This window comes from Callospermophilus lateralis, chromosome 5 (genome assembly GCF_048772815.1).
Source record: "Callospermophilus lateralis isolate mCalLat2 chromosome 5, mCalLat2.hap1, whole genome shotgun sequence".
NCBI lineage: Eukaryota > Metazoa > Chordata > Mammalia > Rodentia > Sciuridae > Callospermophilus > Callospermophilus lateralis.
The window spans coordinates 70,642,008-70,663,026 of NC_135309.1; the positions used below are offsets into that span (position 1 = coordinate 70,642,008).

Below are 21,019 nucleotides of genomic sequence, written 5' to 3' on the forward strand. Positions count from 1 at the left end.
CCACTTCTATCAGCACACTGTGGTCCAGAATTTTAAACTGGTATCCTGGGCTAAGTGTGGACCCCCTGGGTGTGGGTGCATTTTGTTTGGCTAGTTGAGAGTTAATTTAATTTAACACTTACTGGAAATTGGAATTTCACATTTCAAAAGCCCATGTCTACATTTCCTTTCCTACTTCTCTTGGAAAACCTGGCAATGTGAGACCCTCATTTCCACAAAACAAATGCTGGCTCATGCTCTCTAGTTTAACCCCAGCACCTACCACTCCCATAAGATGTGCATATGCATGTACACCTGGCCCATGTCCTGCATTTATATTTTCCACCATCTGGTAATGGCAGACTAGATCATCCAGTCCTGTTCTCCTGGTGAGGACAATTATAAAAGCAGAAAAAAAAAAAAAACTGTTGGAAATTAAAAAGATAATGAAGAATCACAAATCCAGGTTTTGGAGAAAGACAGGTATTTACTCAGGCAAGCCCAATAACTGGGCCTCTTTTCCCCTGCTTGAAGAAGCAGAGAGACTAAGCAGCATGAGGGCAATATAGCATGCCTATGGGGACAAAATTCCAATGCCCACCAAAGGAGGGGGGACCTGTAACCCCCAATTTTAGGCAAAGGCTGATGAAGGACTATGCCTCAGAACTGTATAAATTGGAAGTAGTTGGAATTTTGCAGAGCTTCAGCCAAGATGCAATGAATTGAGTTTTCTTCAAATTAGATTAAGGTGATCCCATATTGGTAGTATCCCTGGGCACCTCACAGAAGCAAATTTAAACACTCTCTGGAGGAACATAACAAAATCCTATTACATCCTCACATTACTTCTACCAACAATCTTTCACATACAATTTTAGCACACATGAAAATAACCAGGCACATATGGAAATAAGACATGAAAGAGATTTAGTTGAAGCAACTACAATAGAAACAATCCCAGAGAACTCCAGTTCTGGAGTACACAGATACGACTTTAAAATAATTATGTTGTCTCTGGGTAATGAGATAAAAGGCAATATTTAAGCAATTGGCAGAGAGCTAAAAACTAAAAGAGGATGAAAATTTGAAAAGTAACTGGATAGAAATTTAGAACTGAAAAATATACCAACAAAAATAAAGAGCTCAGTGGATGGGTTTAGCAGAAGACAAAACAGCACTGAAGGAGATCAACTGGGAAGTAAGTTAGAAGAACAGGTGGGGATGAAACATGAGAGATAACAGGATAGAAAATGCTGCAAGGAGAATAAGAGCTATGGAAGAAAATGGGAAAGCAAGTTCTAGAAGGAGATGAGAAGCAATGGGGACATAGCAATATTTGAAGATAAATTATTTTAGAAATTACCAACATTAATGCAAGGCATTAAACTACAGATTCCAGAAACCATAGGAGTTGTAGGTGGGATAGATACTTTTAAAAGCCACATCTAGGTATATCACAGTAATATAGATGAAACCAGAGATAAGGAGAAAAAAATGGTACAGGCAGCCACCATTATTTGAAAAAAATGTATCAGATGGGTTGGGGTTGTGACTCAGCAGTAGAGCACTTGCCTAGCATGTGTGAGGCCCTGGGATCAATTCTCAGCATCACGTAAAAAATAAGTAAATAAAAAAATAAAGGTGTTGTGTCCAACTATAAATAAAAAATAAAATATTAAAAAATGCATCAGACTATTATTTTTTTATTAGAAACAATGGAAGTAGAAATTAGTGAAAATTTTAAATATTTTTAAGGTGCTAAAAGAAAATTAGCTATCAACCTAGAATTCTATGCCCAGTGAAAGTAGCCTCTAGTAATAAAAGTGAAATTAACACATTTTCAGGATTTTTTTTTTACCAGCAACAAATGCTAAAGGTATTCTTTAAGCAAAATGAAAATTATGTAAAATGGTAGGTTATGGATGTAGAAAGAAGTAGTTAATTAATTTGGAGAAATCCTAAACAACATAACCATGTCTTCTTGGGGTTAAAAAAATTGAAACACATAAAATGTGCATGAGAATAAGGAGCCAGGGCAAATGAAATTAAAATGTTCTAAGGTCCTTTTATTATTGTTGTTGTTATTATTTGTGGTGCGAGGATCTTTTGCATGCTAAAGCAAGAGCTTTATCTCTGAGCTACATTGCTAGACCCCTTGTATTATTATAGAAGATAAAAGTACCAATAAACATTAGACATTGATAATCAAAGACATATTGTGATCTCTAGGATCACCTCTAAAAAATACCAGAAAGTAATATAATTTCCTACATAATAGAGGTAAAAATAAGGTATTCAACTACTCTACTCTAATAGCAGATTTTTTTTTTTTAAAAAAAAAAGGAGGATAAAAAGAGCATAGAGTATGTGGGACAAATGAGAAAGATAAGATGGTAGGTTTAAATCCAAGTAGATATATTAAATGTAAGTAAACTAAATACTTTGATGAAAAGTCAAAGACTATCAAACTGTATAGAAATCTAGATATTGTTTATAAGAAACACATCTAGTAAGTATGGTGGCACACACTGTAGTCCAAGCTTCTCAGGAGGCTGAAGCAGGAGGATAGCAAGTTTGAGGCCAGCAAGCCTGGGCAACTTAGCAAGACCTGTCTCAAAATAAAAATTTAAAAAGGGGCTGGGGCGTATCTCAGAGGCAAAAATGCCCCTGTGTTCAATCCCCAGTACCACCAAAAAAAGAAAAAGGAAGAAGAGGAAGAGAAGGACAAAGGAAGAGGAAGAGGAAAGCATAAGAAGAAGAAACGTATCTAAAACATTAGTATTAAAATGTTGAACTGAAAGGGTAGAAAAGTAAATATTAAAATTATATTAATATCAAAGTAGACTTTGAAGCAAGAATCATTGCTAATGCTAAAGAATGCACAAAGAGGAACCCTTCCAAACTCGTTCTATGAGGCTAATATCACCCTGATACCAAACCAAAGACACATCAAGGAAAGAAAACATCAGACCAATATCCCTGATGAACATAGATGCAAAAAGTCTCAATAAAATTCTGGCAAATTGCATTAAAAAACATATTTAAAAGATAGTGCACCACAGTCAAGTGAGATTCATCCCAGAGATGCAGGGTTGGTTCAACATATGGAAATCAATAAATGTAATTCGTCATATTAATAGACTTAAAGTAAAGAATCATATGATCATCTCAATAGATGCAGAAAGAGCATTTGACAAAATACAGCACACCTTCATGTTCAAAACACTAGAAAAACTAGGGGAGTAGGAACACACCTCAACATTGTAAAAGCTATATATGCTAAACTCAAGGCCAGCATCATTCTAAATAGAGAAAAATTGAAAGCATTCATTTTAAAAACTGGAACAAGACAAGGATGTCCTCTTTCACCACTTCTAATCAATATCATCCTTGAAAATCTAGCCAGAGCAATTAGACAAAAGAAAGAAATTAAAGGGATACTGCCGCGTCCCGCTACGGGAGCCGAGTCCCGGCGAGGGACGGCGAGGTTAAGAAATACACAGGACACCAAGGTTCTTCATCCAGGAGGAAGCGTGCACTTTCTTTATTGCCAAATTTGTTCCCCTTATATATCTTTTGAAACAGCTGGGGAAATGACTCAAAAGCGAGGAGGGAAGAGTAATAACTGTGTCCTTGGGTTACCGTCATCGTCCCCTATCAGGAGGCTCCGAACAGGTCAAGATGTTCCCAAAGAGGCAAATATGTCTGAGGCAGATAAACGGGAAACCGCAAACCTGCGTCACGACCCTGTGAGCTGGCCACTTTGACATGCAGAACAAGGAACTGGGGGCTGAGCCCGGGGGGGGGGGGGGGGGGGCCAGGGCGGGCCTGCTACCAGCAGATACAAATAGGTAAAGAAAAACTCAAACTATCACTATTAGCTGATGACATGATTCTATATCTAGAAGATCCAAAAATTCCACCAGAAAACCTCTAGAACTAATAAATGAATTCAGCAAAGTAGCAGGATGTAAAATCAACACCCATAAATCAAACATATTTCTATATATCAGCAATGAATCCACTGAAAGAGAAATTAGAAAAACTACTCCATTCACAATATCCTTAAAAAAAAAAAAAAAAAAAAACCTGGGAATCAATCTAACAAAAGAGGTAAAAGACCTATACAATGAAAACTACAGAACACTAAAGAAAGAAATTGAAGAAAACCTCAGAAGATGGAAAGATCTCCCATGCTCCTGGATAAGCAGAATTAATATTGTCAAAATGGCCATACTACCAAAAGTGTTATACAGACTTAATGCAATTCCTATTAGAATCCCAATGACATTCTTCATAGATATAGAAAAAGCAATCATGAAATGTATTTGGAAAAATAAGAGACCCAGAATAGCTAACGCAATCCTTAGCAAGAAAAGTGAAGTAGGAGGTGAAAGAATGATCAAGGCTTGCCGTCGGAGAAAGTGCCCGTTTATTGAGGAACAGCTCTGTATATTTATAGAGCCGGGGGTGGTTTGACAGTTATGACAGTTTAATGGTTGAAGGGTTTGAAAGTTGGCATGGGGTGCTTTTTGATTGGTGGGTAAGGATCATGTGAGCCAACAGGGCTCACCTTTGGATGGCAGGATCATGTGAGCCAGCAGGGCTCACCATTGGACGGCTCTTCTTGGGGGATGGGGAAGTTAGTCTTTGGAGCTGGTGGGATTCCCAACAGGAGGCATCACAATACCAGACCTTAAACTATACTACAGAGCTATAGTAATAAAACAGCATGGTATTGGCACCAACATAGACTTATAGACCAATGGTATAGAATAGAGGACACAGAGACATATCCATATGAATATGGTTATGTCATACTAGACAAAGGTGACAAAAAATTCACTGGAGAAAAGATAGCTTATTGAACAAATGGTGCTGGCAAAACTGGAAATCCAAATGTTGCAAAATTAAACCTCTATCTCTCAGGCTGCAAAAAAATCAACTCAAAGTGGATCAAAGACTTAGGCACTAGAACAGAGACCTTGAGCCTAATAGAAGAAAAAAACAAGTTCAAATCTTCACCATGTCTGCCTAGGATCTGACTTCCTTAACAAGACCCCTAAAACGCAACAAGTAAATCAAGAATCAATAAATGGGATGGATTCAAATTAAAAAGCTTCTTCTCAGCAAAGAAAACAATCAATTACGTGAGGAGAGAGTCTACATATTGGGAAAAAATCTTTACCACATACCTCTGATAAAGCATTCATCTCTAGGATACACAAAGAACTAAAAAGACTTAGCACCAAAAAACCCCACAAATAACCCATAAATGGGCTAAGGAACTGAACAGAAGAAGAAATACAATTGATCAACAAATATATGAAAAGGTGTTCAACATCTCTAGCAATTAGAAAAATGTAAATCAAAACTACTCTTAAGATTTCCTCTCACTCCTGTCAGAATGGCAATCATCAAGAATACAGACAACAATAAATGCTGGCAAGGATATGGGGTGGAAGATACACTCATACATTGCTGGTGGGACTGCAAATTGGTGCAACCACTATGGAAAGCAGTATGGAGATTCCTCAGAAAACTGGGAATGGAACCACATTTGACCCAGTTATCCCACTCCTTGGTTTATAGCCAAAGTACTTAAAATCAGCATACTACAGTAATGCAGCCATATCAGTGTTTATAGCAGTTCAATTCAAAATAGCTAAACTATGGAAGCAGCCTAGTTGTCCCTCAATAGATGAATGGATAAAGAAAATGTGGTATATATATTCAATGAAATATTACTCAGCTTTAAAGAAGAGTGAAATTATGGCTTTTGCTGGAAAATGAATGGAGTAGGAGAATATCCTGCTAAGCAAAATAAGCCAATCCCCAAAAAATAAAGTTCTAATGTTTCCTCTAATACGCGAATGCTAATTCACAATAAGACAGGGGTGGGGGGACACTAGAGAAGAATAGTGTTACCTTAGATTAGGTAGAGGGGAGTGAAGGGAGGGGAGGGGAGAGAATGTGGGAATAGGAAAGATAGTAGAATGAAACAGACAATACTTTATGTGTGTGTGTATGTGTGTGTGTGTATAACCAATATAATTCTACAACATGTACACTCAGAAAAATTAGAAATTATATCCCATCTATGTATCATATATCAAAATGCATAAACGCATTCTATTGTCTTGTGTAACTAATTAAAACAAATAAAAAAATTAAAAAGAATACATGAAGATTAAAGTTTAATTCATAAGGAAAATAACAACTATAAAACTTGTACACATCTTATAAAGTAGTTCCAAAAATATAAAACTAACACTGACAAAATCTTAAGAAGAAATGAGTAAGGATATTGATTATTTGAACAAGATTGGCAAACTTGACATACCATTACACCTAACAATTACCTAAGTCATGTTCCCCAAATATTTATGATACACTACTTAAAATTCCCCACTTCATTTTATGTTAGGTATAGCCATGTGGCTTGTTTTGATCAATGAAGTGTGAGCAGAGCAATTTCCAGTGTATTTGTAAATAGGTCTCCCGTTTTCCTTCTTGGAAGCAGAGATCTGGAATTCCTTGGATCCAGGTCCTTGAGTGAGGATGATTTGGACCCAAGTTTCCCAGCCAATTTGCAAATGGACATGTCGATGTTGGTTAAAGAGAAATAAATCTTTGCTATTTTAAGTCACTCAGATTTGGAGATTATTTATAGCCACAGTATGACCTACTCTATCTTGACTAATATAGGTAGACAAACAGAAGGACTGTTTCCCAGGCAGAGAAGTGAGCTTGTTGTGAAAGAGTATGACATGCTGAAATTCTGGTGAGTTCACTGTGGCTTAAATTCCGGGAAGTGAGAATGGGAATAGGGGTGAAATGGAGAAAGCATATCCTGGAAGAGCTCATGAAGACTGGCTACGGGCATGTTTTGAAGATCCTTGGGTTTAATAATAAGCAATAGATGTTACTGTAGAAGTAGAAAACTCAAGAAGTTGGTGACTATTTGGGGGCAGTAATGGAGAGGATGAATTGGGGTAGAATCTAATCAGTGTGGAGGGAGGAATTAGGTAAAGAGCTATTACCAATGGCTTGCCATTATACCATAAATATATAACTATCCATCTGTTGATATTTAAGTTGTTTACACAGTTACAAACATGCTTTGGCATCTTCCTTGTGAGTAATATCTATATATTTTACTATCTTCCTTCCTCAGGCAGCTAGAAAACTTTTGCCATCATTCCAGTGGTGAGAATTTCAGACAAGGTAATAGAGAAAAACAACTAGGAATGCTATTTGAGGTCACAATTTTGTTTAGAGGCTGCCTGGTATGTCTCAATTATGCTCAAAGGTATTTTGACCTTACACAAAGTCAATCCATATTATAAATCAGTGGTCCTTGTTATGGATTAGATATGAGGTGACCCCCAAATCTCCTGTCAATGCAAGAATAGTCAGAGGTGAAATGATCAGATTATGACGACTGTAACCTAATCAGCCCATCCTAGTTTGAATGGATTAACCCGTGCCTTGAACATAGAAGACACGGGGTAAGTATTTGTTCAATGAATGAATGAATGAACCAAAAAATGAGTGAATTCTTACCACTGTAGGTACTAATCAGGCTTGTCCTTCCCCCATCTGTAACAGGATTTCTTACCCTTGGCATTATTGACTTCTAGAGCCATATAATTCTTTGAGGGGGGGACAGGGGAGGCTGTCCTGTGCACTGTAGAATGTTAAGCAGCCTCTCTGGCCTCACTTACTAAATGCTACTGGCACAATTCTAGTTACACAACTAAAAATGTCTCCGGAAATTGTCAAAGATCTCCTGGGGGAAAATCACTACTGGTTGAGAACAGTTTTAGTCAACTTTTGGTAACTGTGACCAAAATACCCAACAAGAACAATTTTGAGGAGGGAAAGTGTATTTGGGGCTCAACATTTCAGAGGTCTCAGTCCACAAATGGCTGACTCCATTGCTCAGGACCCACAGTGAGGCAGCACATCATGGGGGAAGGGCCCAGGAGAGGGACACTGCTCAGCTCATGGCAGGGTCAGGAAGCAGGATGTGGGGGTGATGGACCACAGGGAAGAACAATCCTTCTAGGGCATGTTCCAGTGACCCACCTTCTCCAACTATGCCCCACCTGCCTCCAGTGACCATCCGGTTAATCCGCTCAAACTAGGATGGGCTGATTAGGTTACAGTCGTCATAATCTGATCACTTCACCTCTGACTATTCTTGCATTGACAGGAGATTTGGGGGTCACCTCATATCTAACATAACAAGGACCACTGATTTATAATATGAATTGACTTTGTGTAAGGTCAAAGTACCTTTGTGAAAGCAACTAATTCTAGAAACATTGATCCTTCTTCCCCTGAATCTCCCTATGTTAAAATGGCCTTTCTTCCTAGGTTTTCTGTCTGTTTGTAAAGATTCCTGGATACCTTACTTTTGGTCTAGATTTCATTTCTCTAGGGCCACCTTACCTGACTTTACCTTGCATCTGGTAGATCACCATTACACATTGTTAATGTCCATTATGCATTTCCCAGTCAACAAATATGCTTCTTTGGTGGTGCTTATCAAAGACCAATTTTTGGCCAGTTGTAATGGTACACACAGATGCATGAGAAGCGGAGGCAGAAAGATCACAAATTTGAGGCTGGTCTGGTCATCTTAGAGAGATCCTGTCTCAAAACAGAAAAAAAAAAAAAAAAAGGTGGGGGAGGGGAACCTGGTGATGTAGCTAAGTGGTACAACACTTCTGGGTTCCATTCCCAGTACTGAAAAAAAAAAAAAAAAGGTGCATTCTTATATTTATTTGAGTAATTATTGAATGAATCTATTTCTAACTATCAAAGAATTTGGCATGTAGCTTGTTAGGTTTTGCTCATAATTATTATCTCTAGTGTTCCAAACAAAGCTTAACACATAGTAGGTCCTCAATGTGTATTGAGTGCATGGATGGATGACAACCATTATCAGTCAGCAATACTTAACCCTAGGGCACAACAACCTTCAGGAATTTTTTTTTTCTTTTGATACTAGGGATTGAACCCAGGGGTGCTTAACCACTGAGCCAAACCCCAGCCCTGTTTTTTATTTTTTATTTTTATTTTGGACGGGTTTCTCTAACTTGCTTAGGGCTTCACTAAATTGCCAAGGCTGGCTCTGAACTTGCAATCCTCCTGCCTCAGCTTCCAGAGCTGCTGGTATTATAGGTATTTGCCACCACCCTGGCTAACCTTCATGAAGTTTTGTTCTTGTGCCTTCTAAAACAATTGTGAAAAACAATGTTACTGGTATACACCTTTCAAACTTTATATGTTCATTTTCAGATTAAGTTAAAGTGGTTTGAAGGTTATTACTTCCACCATATTTTAAATATCAGAATTTTAAAATTAAATTATGACATCATTCTTTAAGTACACCTATATTTCTGTTATTTTTATTCCAAGATTCTCTTTGATTTGCTCCACAATTATATCCTCTGACATTAAAGGTATGGAAGAAAAAGTTGTCAAATGAAAAAAATGCCTAATGAGTCATTAAAGAAAGTTGAATTACACCATCAAAGAAGCTTTCAGTTTGGGAACCTGGAGAATTTTACACCTGAGAAAAAGGTACCTTATGAAGATTTGCAGAACAACCAGGATGTCTTTACTTTTATATACTAGGAGAAGAATTATTATTATTAACACAACCATGTTCTAAGGTAAACCAGTTTTAGGAAGGACTATTCACAGAAACAGAGAACCTGAAAATTGATCCTCTGAAAAATCATTCTTGGTAAGGCTGAGACCACTATCCTGGGGTAATGCAGCCCAACAGCCTGCAGAGGGCAGTGTTGGACAAGCTGTTGGGCTGCATGGCTGGCTATCCCTCAGGCAGCAGAAAAGGCAATTTGGCTTGTATTCAGTGGGGGCCTTGCCCTGGCCTCTCTAGTATGTGTGTTTGCACAGTGAATTATTCATAGGAAATGCCTCCAATAAGAACGGAGGCTAGAGATCCTCCATTCACCTAAAATCAGGGCCGGGGGCTGTAAAAACCTTAGTCTCTTTTCCCTGTAAGAACTGAATTTAGGAAAGAAATCAAGGATTATAGTTATAGGTCTGAGTCAACCATGAGGTTTTTGTTTTTGATCTTATTAAATGAAAGCAGCAGAGAAATTTCAACACTTATAGGAAGCAGCAGAGCAAAATGATCAAGAGCCCCAACTCTGTAGTCAGACAGTCCAGAGCTCTGATCTCACTGTAGGCTTTCCAAAGGTTAAATTCAGGGCCATTCCTAACCTCAGCTTTCCTGGCTGTCAGATAGCAACATGCCACCTTCCTGGTAGGCTGCTGTGAGAATTAGAGACCAGACATGAAAGGTGCTCAGCATGTGAATGGCATTTAGCGTGAGCTCAGTAATTACAGTGATGGTGGTAAAGATGATAATCTGGAATTGGCATTTGGTCGGGCATGCCTGTTTCAGTTCTCCATTCGTGTCCAAAGAGGAAGAATCAGAGGTGAAAAATCAAGCAATTTCAATGTTGTTAAGTTTTACAAGCCTAGGAGTTGGAAAGCAGAAACTTAGAGTCCACCATCTCCCTCAACATAGCTTACACATGTCTTCCAGGGTTGCCCCAATGTTAATGAGAGGGTCTCTGAGACTAAAATAGGGTGTATGAGTACTTGACACGGTCACCAGCTCAGAAACACCCACCTGCCTCGGGTAATGATTTTTTTCCATTACATTTATCCCCTGTGAAACCTCAAAGGGTAGCAGTCAACTAGTTGGAGAAAAAAATTAGTTAAGTTGCACAAATTGCTTGTAGCAAGACCCTCACTCCTTCCTCTGCTTCGCATGGGGAAAAGGATCAGGGACTAGATCATGCCCAGAGAGGGGCATGGAGACGATTTGGATGAGATACTTGTCCTTTCACCTGGCAGCTGTCCAGCCCCCAAATAGCTTGTGTGTCCAGTCCAAAAATAAGATCACATGAGCGGGAGAGAGAGAAGTTCACGAGTGCTTGTCCTTGGGCTTCCTATGGGCACACCAGCTCAGCTGCGTGATAGTGCTCAGGACACTCTCCCTCCCCAAGCCCCCAAAGCCTGGAGGCCAACCTGCTATCAGGGAGGGTGCGTGGTATGTGTCACTGAGCCCTTCTCTCAGAGCTTCTTGGAGCTCTACTCACACCAAAAAGGGAGCAAGGAGAGTGAGGACCAGCGAATCCAATAACTTCCAAGGGGATAAGGGCATCGCCTCCTTTCTTGAAGGACACTCCCTTCTGATGGTGATGGGAACTCCCTTCCTCCTGCAGCGGCCTGCCTGCAGTACAGTGTGAATGCTGCAGCAGCGACCAGAGCCCCAGAAAGACAGCGCCCCAGAGTCCAGGCAAAGAGGTGAGTGCATCTGTTTCTGTAGGGCTGGGATTGCTAGACTGTCACCTGGCTTCAGGCTTGGGCTCAGCACGAATGCTCTTCCCCATCCCCCATGCCTTCCTCCTCCCTTCCTGGGTCTGGGCCTGTGGCAGGCTAGAGGCTCTGTGATGATGCTGGTATAAAAGGTTCTCTCCTGCAGAGGCCAGTTGACTCCCAGAAAGAACTAGGCAGATCTAGTTCTTAGCGGGAAAGCAGGAAGTGATTCCTACCAAGAGAATTATCTTTGCTGAGATCCAAGAAGATGAGTACCAGGAAATCGTTAGACAAATCCCATGACAGTAGAGTTGATGCTTCATTTTAAAAAGCACTGCATGAAATAGGAAATAAAAGGATGCCAGCCGATTCTTTGTTATTAGGCAAAAAGGAAAAACGAAAATGGGATCTGCAGAGCTTCCTCTCCCCATCTCTTCCTGACTCCTTGGAGCCCTGCAAAACATGCCTAACAGATCCGAGAACTCATTACCCTGGTTGAGAACAACGGGAATAAAATCAAGGGTCTGGGGAGAACTGCTCTGTAAGCAGAATCAAGGCACAAAGAGGTGGAACCAGTGTTGCAGCTCGGTCTCCCCTTCCGATGTTTCTGCACACCTAAGCACATCACATGGATGTGTGCCTATTTAGGGATGTGTACTGAGGCCACTATCCTTTGTACCTGCATACTGTTATCCTGGACACAGACTGTGCCTGGGCTGTGGACTACAAATATCCATGCTGAGAAGTCTGAGGGCAGCAAGGTAATTACCTGGATAAGCCTGTATTCTTTTAGTGACCATAGACTGAAATTCATTTGGAAGAGTCTTGGGCAAAAAGAGAAAAACTTTGTTTTCTCTTATGTAACTGAAAAGCCAAGGTTTTGGTATAGTAGGTCTGGTATGCAGACAGTGGCCTCCTGAATCTGCCTTTCTCATCTCTTGGCCTTGTGACCTCTATGTCATTCTGTTTCCAGGAGGACTTTCTTTGTGGTGGTAACATGACTGCCTGCGGCTCAGGCTCACACCCTCCTTGGAGGGCCATCCTGCAAGAACAGGTGCTTCTCATTCCCAAGGTTCCTACCCAGAGTTTCAGGATTGCTTCTCATAGATCTGGTGTGGGGATTGCACCGTTAGGGGTGTTGTCATCCCCATCCAAAAACCACATGCAGTCCCAGGAGGAGGGCTGGGGGTAGATGTAGGGTGGTCAAGGTCAGTGGTGGTCACTGTGTTGCTCTTTTTACAATGGTCTAGACTGAGAGTCAAAGCTCCTCCAGTGGAACTCCTCTCTCTTTCACTCCACAAAAATGCATTTGTAACAGGAGGTTTCATAGGAAGGATAATTATTACTAGGACATGATAAAAAAGACCCCATGCACATCATTCCTAAAGACCCTAAATCCTGGGAAAGCCACTGATGCCAGGTTTGCCTAGTTCCGTCTCTAGCCACCCACCATACCCCAACCTGCCTGGGCCCCAGACTGCCCATGCTCTCCTGCGTCTCCTTTCCCCTCACCCATCTCTGCTCAGGTCTGTTTCCCCTGTGCTGATGTGAAATCATCTTGCTTCACAAGGACCAGCCTCAGTGCTGCTTCCCTTTGGGCCCTTGTCTGGCTCTTCCAGAATTTTCTGCTGTCTCTCCTCTTTGAACCTGAATCAGGTGTCAGGATTATTGTTTACTGTTTGCATGTTCTTTAAGAACTTCATGTTCTCCGTTTCTCTCCCAACTTGAATTTCACATTCAGGGGAGAAAATTAAGTTTTGTCTCTAGTCTTGTCTGTGCTAGCTACAAAGAGTAGGTGCCCAAGTAAGCGGGTCCAATTCAATTGGCCAATAGAGAATGAGCCTCCCTAAATAGTTAGGAAGGATGGCTAGATTGCTTGGGCCCTAAATTCTGGCTTTAAAAGTAGTTTCATGACTGTGGCAGACATTGATTGAGTTCAGAATGCATGCAGAGCTCCTAAAAGTGTCATCTCAGCACTCCTTCTGGCAACCCTACCAGGCAGGTACTGTTATTGTCCCATTTAGCAAATAGGGAAACTGAGTCTCAAATAAGGAAGTCACTGTCCTAGAACATATAGCTAGGAAGTGGGGACACTGGGGTTGGAACTCAGACAAGCCTGTCATCTCATTTCCTATTCCAGTCATCATTTACATGCTAATTAGTCAGATTTCCTGCTGCAGAGGGGTGGGCTGCAGTGATTGTTCAGATGGCCTGAGGAAGCTCAGCTATTTCTCGGACCCTTCTGCCACCTGGCATTTCATTGCCTCTATGGCGGGAGGTTCTTATTAGATTCTACCCATTCTATTAGATGGGGTGCGAGTACAGGCCCCTACCCCAGAGCCAACAAAGGGTCAAGGGGTCAGGGAGGTGCCTCTGGAGCTCTGTAGAGAGCAAGGTGCTTTTTAATTAGTGGGAAAACGTTGGCTGGAGCAGGCTTTAGAATGTGAACTTGCTCCTCTGGCTCCTCTAACCCTAACCCTAACCCTTCCCTTTCCCCACTCGGGTGACCAAGCTGGGGGCTTTGCCTCAAGGGCAGCTGACAGGATTTGGATGGCAACAAAATTCTGATCTCAAAGGAAATCAAAATATTGAGAAAACATGTTTATTATACCCGCTATGCCCTTACATTACAAGCCACAGGCCTTTGGCTGTGCTGGCAAAACCCTGGTCTGAGCACATGCTGTGAATTGGACATGCACGAGCCTGTTCATATGAGTTAGTGTCTTCAAAAGAGCAGATCCTACTTGATTTACGTCATTTTATTTATCTTCACAACATCCTGTGAGAGGGCTAAAGAACTGGTGTTCTCATCTGCCTTGCCTCTATTGATGGCATAATTGAGGCAGTGAGACTGAGCACATCTTGAGACTGTACCCCAGGTCCCAGACTGGGAATGGAAGTTTTCTTAGGTCTTTAGGATCCAGGTCTGCTGGCTTCTCCATGAGGTTAAGATAGGTGATAAGTAAATAAATAAACACACATATATGTGTATGTGTATTACATAACATCATATGTCATGTGTTACATATATCATATGTGCAATATACACACTTGTATATTATATATCTTACATTATGTGTATGTGTATATATACGTTATACCTACATATATGTATATAAATTATATCTATATAAAATATATACATATAATCCTTAAGAGAAAAAAAACACAAGAGAAATGAAAACTTGTTTATATAAAGTCTATGTTCATACAAAGACTTGCCATGTACATTCACAACAGATTTGTGTGTGTGTGTGTGTATGTGTGTGTGTTACTGGGGATTGAACCCAGGGACACTCTGCCAGCCCTTTTTCTCGTTTTTTATTTTGAGACAGAATCTCCCCATGTTGCCAGGTTGACCTTGAATTTGGATTTGGATTCTCCTGCCTCAGCTTTCAGAATAGCTGGAATTACAGTTGTGGACTATTATACCAGGGAATAGCAGCATTATTGAAATAGCCAGACAGAGGGAACAGTGCAAATATACACTAGCTGATGAATAGATCAATAAAATGTATTGCATTCATACAATGAAATATTTAGCAATAAAAAGGAAACAAATTTTGATATGTTACAACATAGGTAAAACTTGAAGACATTATGCTAAGGGGAAAAGTTCATATTGTATGGTTCTGTTTATAGGAAATGGTCAGAACAGGAAAATCTATAAAAAGTAGCTTAGTGGTTGCCTGAATCTGAAAGGAAGCAGGAATGGGGGATGACTACATGGGTTTAGGGGTTCTTTTGGGGTGACAAAAATATTCTGAAATGATAGTGATGAGGGTTACCCAGCTTTGTGAAAATACCCAATTTGTCCACTTTAAATGGATGAGAAATATGATATGTGATTTATAACTCAATATAGTTGTTTAAAAAACATCTCAAACCAAGCTGGACTGGGTGGGCTCGGTGGTGCATGCCTGTAATCTCAGTGATTTGGGAGGCTGAGTCAAGGGGATTGCAAGTCCGAGGCTAGCCTCAGCAATTTAGGAAGGACTAGAGATGTAGCTCAGTGGTAAGTACCCCTGGGTTCGATCCCCAGTACCAAAAAAAAAAAAAAAAAAAAAAAAAAAAAAAAAAAAATCCCAAACCACTGCTAGTGGAATCAGGAACTTAGTGACAGTTTTGCTGAAGGATGTAGTCCTACCCTGTCTGCTCTGATAAGCTCACGTCTTGCTCCATAGAGCCTGGCCACAGACCACTCATAATTCCAGTGGAAAGACAATAGATGGAACAGACGGCGCCATAGATTTCTCCCTGGAGGCTGAACCAAGAAGATCCCCACTCCCTTTTGTAAAGGTCATTATAAATTTTATGGAATCAATCTCATTCTATTTTCACTTCTGGGTTTCAAATCATGCTGCAATCAGTATTCCCCATTCTAAGGTGATAAATCTCATTAATGTTTTCCTTTAAGTTTATTCTTCTTATATTTAATCCTCCGATTAAATCAGGGATTTAAATAACCAGTGGGGTTCAGACTGGTTTTGTTTGTTTTGCCAATAGCAAGCCAGTTATTAAATCAGGAGTTGGGGCATCTTCTAACTTCCTGAAATTAAACATAAAAACGTGTGTGAGAGTGTGTGGATGTGTGGATGTGTGGGTGCAGCATGTGTACCCACATTTATTTTCCTGGGGAATAGGGTTATAGATCTTGTCAGATATATTCGAGGGATTTTGTGACTTGGAAAGACCGCTGGGTTTTATCCATTTCACAACCTGGTGGGGTCCAGGTACTGTACGTGGTTAGAATGTTCCAGTGCATTGAGGCTGAATCTGAAACCAGATTTATAATGCTGAGCCACCGAAGGGGAGGCCTGTCTGACTACTCCTGGGGAGGTCCTCTGTCACATTCCACTGGAGCAGCACCACCTTTTGGCTTGACCACCTGCTGAGGCAGGGGACAAAGAGTGACTGTCACTGGTTCCTCTTGGGCCTATAAAGCTTTAGAGTTTTAATATCCAGCTGACAAATCCAAGGAGCAGATTAACCATATTATCTGACAAAACTCAGGACTTTCCTGTCACAGAAAATGTTGCTTCAAAGAAGTGGTACAGCCTCATGTGCAGGCCTTGCACAAAGAGGTACAGGCAATGCCCACAGTGTTCTGGGCATTGTCCAGACTGGTGGCTCTCCAAGCACTGTCACTGCACCAGCAACTGGAGAACTTGTTAGAAAAGCAAATTCTAACGTGGTGGGTCCACCCCAGACCTACCGAATTAGAAACCCAGAAATCTCTATTTTTTATAATTAATTAATTAATTTTAATTAGGTATATATGACAGCAGAATGCCTTTTGATTCATTGAACACAATTGCAGCACAACTTTTCATTTCTCTGGTTGTACACAATGTAGCGTCGCACCATATGTACAGTCATATATGTACCTAGGGTAATGATGTCCACCTCATTCCACCATCTTTCCTGCCCACATGCCCCCTCCCCACCCCTCCCACCCCTTTACCCAATCAAAGTTCCTCCATTTTCCCCATGATCTCCCCTCCTCCCATTATGGATCAGCATCCACCTATCAGAGAGAACATTCAGCCTTTGGTTTTGGGGGATTGGCTTACTTCATGCTAAACAATCTCTATTTTAACAACCCTCAAGGTGAGTCTAGTGCACATCCAGGTTTGTGAAACACTTGGTGTACAACAGCAAAGAGATAAAGTCCCCGCTCTCATGGAGTTTCAGTAAGCATGGCAGGGGTGATTAAAAATAAATATTTTATGAATGTTACAATTTTCAGATATTTGTAAGTTCTGTGAAAAAAAAAAAAAAAGAAAGCAGGTGGATGTGGAGGACAGTGAGGAGGGGTGAGTTTAGAACAGGTGGTCAGGCAGGAGATGGTCTGAGCTGAGACCAGAAGGACAAGAAAAAGCCAGCCATGCAAGAAATCTAGCAGTAGAAAATAAATGTGTACATTCCAGGTAGAGGAAACAGACAGCAAATGCAAAGGCCCTGGGGTATGACCAAGCTTGGCTCATAGAAGGAGCAATGTCACTGGAGCACAGTGAGCAAAGGGTAATGCATAGGGAGTAAACTTGGAGAGGCTTGAACTTAGTGTTCAAGCTTAGTTCTTGCTGTCAGTGCAAGGGAAAGGCATTGGACAATTTTGAACAAAGAAGGATGTAATGTAATTTACCTTTTCCCAATGAACTTCTAGAATGAACTATAAAAGCTAAGGGCAGAAGCGGGAGGCAAGTTAGGGGGCTGTTGCAGTAATTCAGGCAAGAAATACTGATGCTTGAATGGTCTGATTTGCAAAGATCTATTAGTAAGTGAAAAAAAATGATGCAGGGCATTGTACACAGTAAACTATTTTTAAGCACACACACACACACACACACACACACACATTTCCCCTGAAAAGACCCCCCACCCTCACACAAAATTAACAGTGGTTATTTTGGGAGAAGAAAAGGGTTACTGAGGATCATGTTATACTTCTCTGTACATTAAGCATTTTTATCATGTACATGAAGTTTTCCTTTTATTTAAGAATAAAATATTTTAAAATAGAATACGCAATGAGTGTTCAACATCAGGGAGAAGCAGCCCACGTCCCATGGGTAGCCCCTTTCCGAGCATCTCGCCTGGACGTTGGTGGAGATCTGGCTGACAAACTGGGGCAAAGTCCCATTCTTGGGTTACTGTAGGACTGGGACAAGGCGTCTCTGTTCTTGAGAGCCACTGGACCCAGTTTCTGTCCTGCGGCTCTGGTGTTGGGTCAGGTCTCCTTGGACAATGACTGCCATTTCCCGTCCATGTCTGCAGCATTTCCCAGGGCCCTCCATCCTCTTGGCAGCTGGCGCACCAGGATGCCAGGATGCCCTTCATTTAACTGCCTGATTGGACATAAACAGAAGGAAATGCTCTGTTGGGGAAAGAGAGTGGCGTGCGGCATCTGATTTCTCCTGTCAGCTGATTAGGATTTGTTGTGCCTGAACAAGGTTGAATGAGATTAGGAAGAAAACACACTGGGCCTGGTGTGCGTTTCACAGAATGGCATCATTTCTGTAAACAGGAGGAATAGAGGGGGAAATTGTAAAGCAAATATCCAATGTCAGTCTGAAGATTCAAGGACAGCTCTGTTGTCATGCATGACTGAAAAGCACAACAACAACAAAAAGACTCAAGGACAAGTTGCCTGGCTATGTTATGCCAGGAGAGGAAGAAAACACTGGGGGCATTCTGAACCCTGCTATGTCTACCCATCATGCTCTGCTGCTGCTTTCATGTCGGTGAAGTTAAAAAGCGAGAGTTTTAGGTCTGATTTTTTCAGAGGCTCTGCAATGTCCCTTTCTTCCTTTGTCACCCTTCTAAAGCTCTCACGAAAGGTTTGGAGCTACTTGGTGTAATAATTACTGCCTAGGTGCTCCATGTCCAGTCTTTTTCTTGGGATGTGGAAGCAGACCTCACCTCCAGTACCGGTACCCATGGTTCAGATGGGCATGACCCCGGCAAGCACACATCTCTACATATAAACATCCCGGGATTTTTGTTTGTTCCTGAAATCCATTCTTTTCTTCGTCTCTCTGCAGTGGTACTTTGGTTCTCATATTTGGTTTTATCATAGGAGAAATAGCCTTTAAAGTAGTATAAGAGCTTTGAGGGAAGATATACTCTCTGTAACTTATGCTGTGTAGGATCTAGTATACTGTGGCTACTTAATTAGTGGCTTTCACAGTTATTATTTCCACAAACTATTTCCTGGCTCAGAGATGAAGGGTTATTCTGACACCAGACTTTTCTACTAGGTAATCTCAGAGTCCCTCCCGACTCTAAATAGCAGTGGGGCTAAAAGCATCCACATTATCATGTCTTAGGACTTAAGAAAAAAAAAAAAACTTCAATGTATATTACTTAAGAGATAAATCTAGATCCTTGACACGGAAGTTGAAATAAATATTGAAATTGAGGGATGTTAAAATGAAATTTTAAGAAATTTCAATATTGAGAGAAATTATATTACAGTAAATATGTTAAGAAATTGAGGAGTCCTTATTTACCAGTATTTGGATCATGACATTGCTGAATACCCAACAAGTAGTAGAGACTGATACATATGTTAATAACCAGGATTACATTTGCCTGAAAACTGTGTGTATGTGTGTGTGCGCGTGCACACATGCGCTAAACAGTGTTTCACAACTGCATATAATAGAGAAATAAACTAAAACAACGATTTTGCTTTGTATCCTCAAACACCTGGACACATGCAATTGTCAAAATGATCCTGTGAGTTGGCAGAAATGATATGTCTTACTGATCTCCCTTAGGAAAGGGTGAATTTGGAGCCCTGGGCTAAGTTGCCAAGGAAGGACCAATGACATCTGAAGTGGGAGGACCTGGTTTGGGTCACCGTGGGGACTTTAATTGGGATTGCAACCCAATCTTTTGGGTCTGCATCTTTTTTTAAATAGAAGTCTCTTTTTTGTCCTTTCTGGTATTGGGGGTTGGACCCAGGGCCTTGCACATGGTAGGCAAGCACTCTACCACTGAGCTGTATCTCCATCTCTTTTTAAAATTTGAGAGAGGGTCTCTCTTGAGGCTGGCCTCCAGCTTGGCTCCTCTTGAGCCTTCTGAGTAGCTGGAAGTAGAGGTGTGGCCCCAAGCTCAACAGAGAGGTCTTTTGTCGCCCCATCAAAATACCACAAATTGGTGTTATGATCTGGGATCTTGTCTCCATAGCTGGACAACTCTTGTGTCTTACTCATCAGGCGGCTGAACTGTTCCTTTCTCAGAGATATAGATGCCACCCAAACATCTTCTGATATCCTTGTCTTATTTTGTGGCTTGTTAAATCAGGACAGCTGAATTTGATACAAGTTCACTGTCATTTCCTTCAAGGATTCTCAATTTTCTGGGCTTTAGTTACTAAAGAAGCAGCATCTGGGCTTCACTTGAACTCTGTGGAGGCCATTTTTCACCCAAGACATTTTGAATTTCAACAATGGTCCTGAGTGAGGACGTTGATGGGCGGTGCACACACACATAGACCTCCTCTTTTAGGAAGTGGTGTGAACTGCTGGTCAGATCCTGTAGATGACTGTGGAGGGTGGGAACGGGAGCCAGGGCCTTTTCCTATTTCCCCACCACCCTTGAGCACAGGGCCTCTTCCTTGAAGGAGACTAGTTTCTATGCTGATGTGATGAAGTCCCTCTGTAGGGGTCCTGAAGATCCATTCAGAGTGATGTCAACATTTTTTGGAATGTCCACAGTCTGATTGCTAGAATGGTCTTCATTCTCCCAGCAGATGTGGCAAAGAAAGAATGCCTCTCTGAACTCCAGATTGTGAGGGCATTCTCTCACTTCCAACACTGCTATTTCATGTAGCTAAAAAGAGTTAACACATACTCTATGTAGCATAATCATTCTCCAAAATTTAGAAGACAACTGTCCAAAGCATTTTTATCTATAATTGAGAAGGTTCTTTGGAATCTTGCAAATTCTCAGGAAGATTATTATGTTTTAAAGCAAATTATCAGTTTCCTTTGAGTATGTGGAAATGACAGTTCACAAAGGTTCCAGCTAATAGGGTTTGGAAAAATCAAATTTTTTTTCAGTCCAATTTTGGAGATCCATGATCAGAGTCGTGTAATATCTGAGCCTCTGACCCCCCCGAGCTCCCCGGGGGCCCCTCCCTTCTGACGGCACCTGAGTGGGC

General features: G+C 41.0%; 1 protein-coding gene across 7 annotated transcripts in view; it reads left to right on the forward strand.

The window, feature by feature from the left end:
* Positions 1 to 10,980: 10,980 nt before the first annotated feature.
* Positions 10,981 to 21,019, forward strand: part of Fgf1 (fibroblast growth factor 1) — a 94,718-nt gene continuing 84,679 nt past the window's right edge. For 6 of the 7 annotated variants that reach the window (XM_076856782.2, XM_076856781.2, XM_076856785.2 and 3 more), the window contains exon 1: positions 10,981 to 11,337. The gene's annotated coding sequence lies outside the window, so the exon portion shown is untranslated. Of the gene's footprint in view, positions 11,338 to 12,075; positions 12,111 to 21,019 lie in introns of those variants that run through there. The other variant, XM_076856784.2, reaches the window with a different exon arrangement.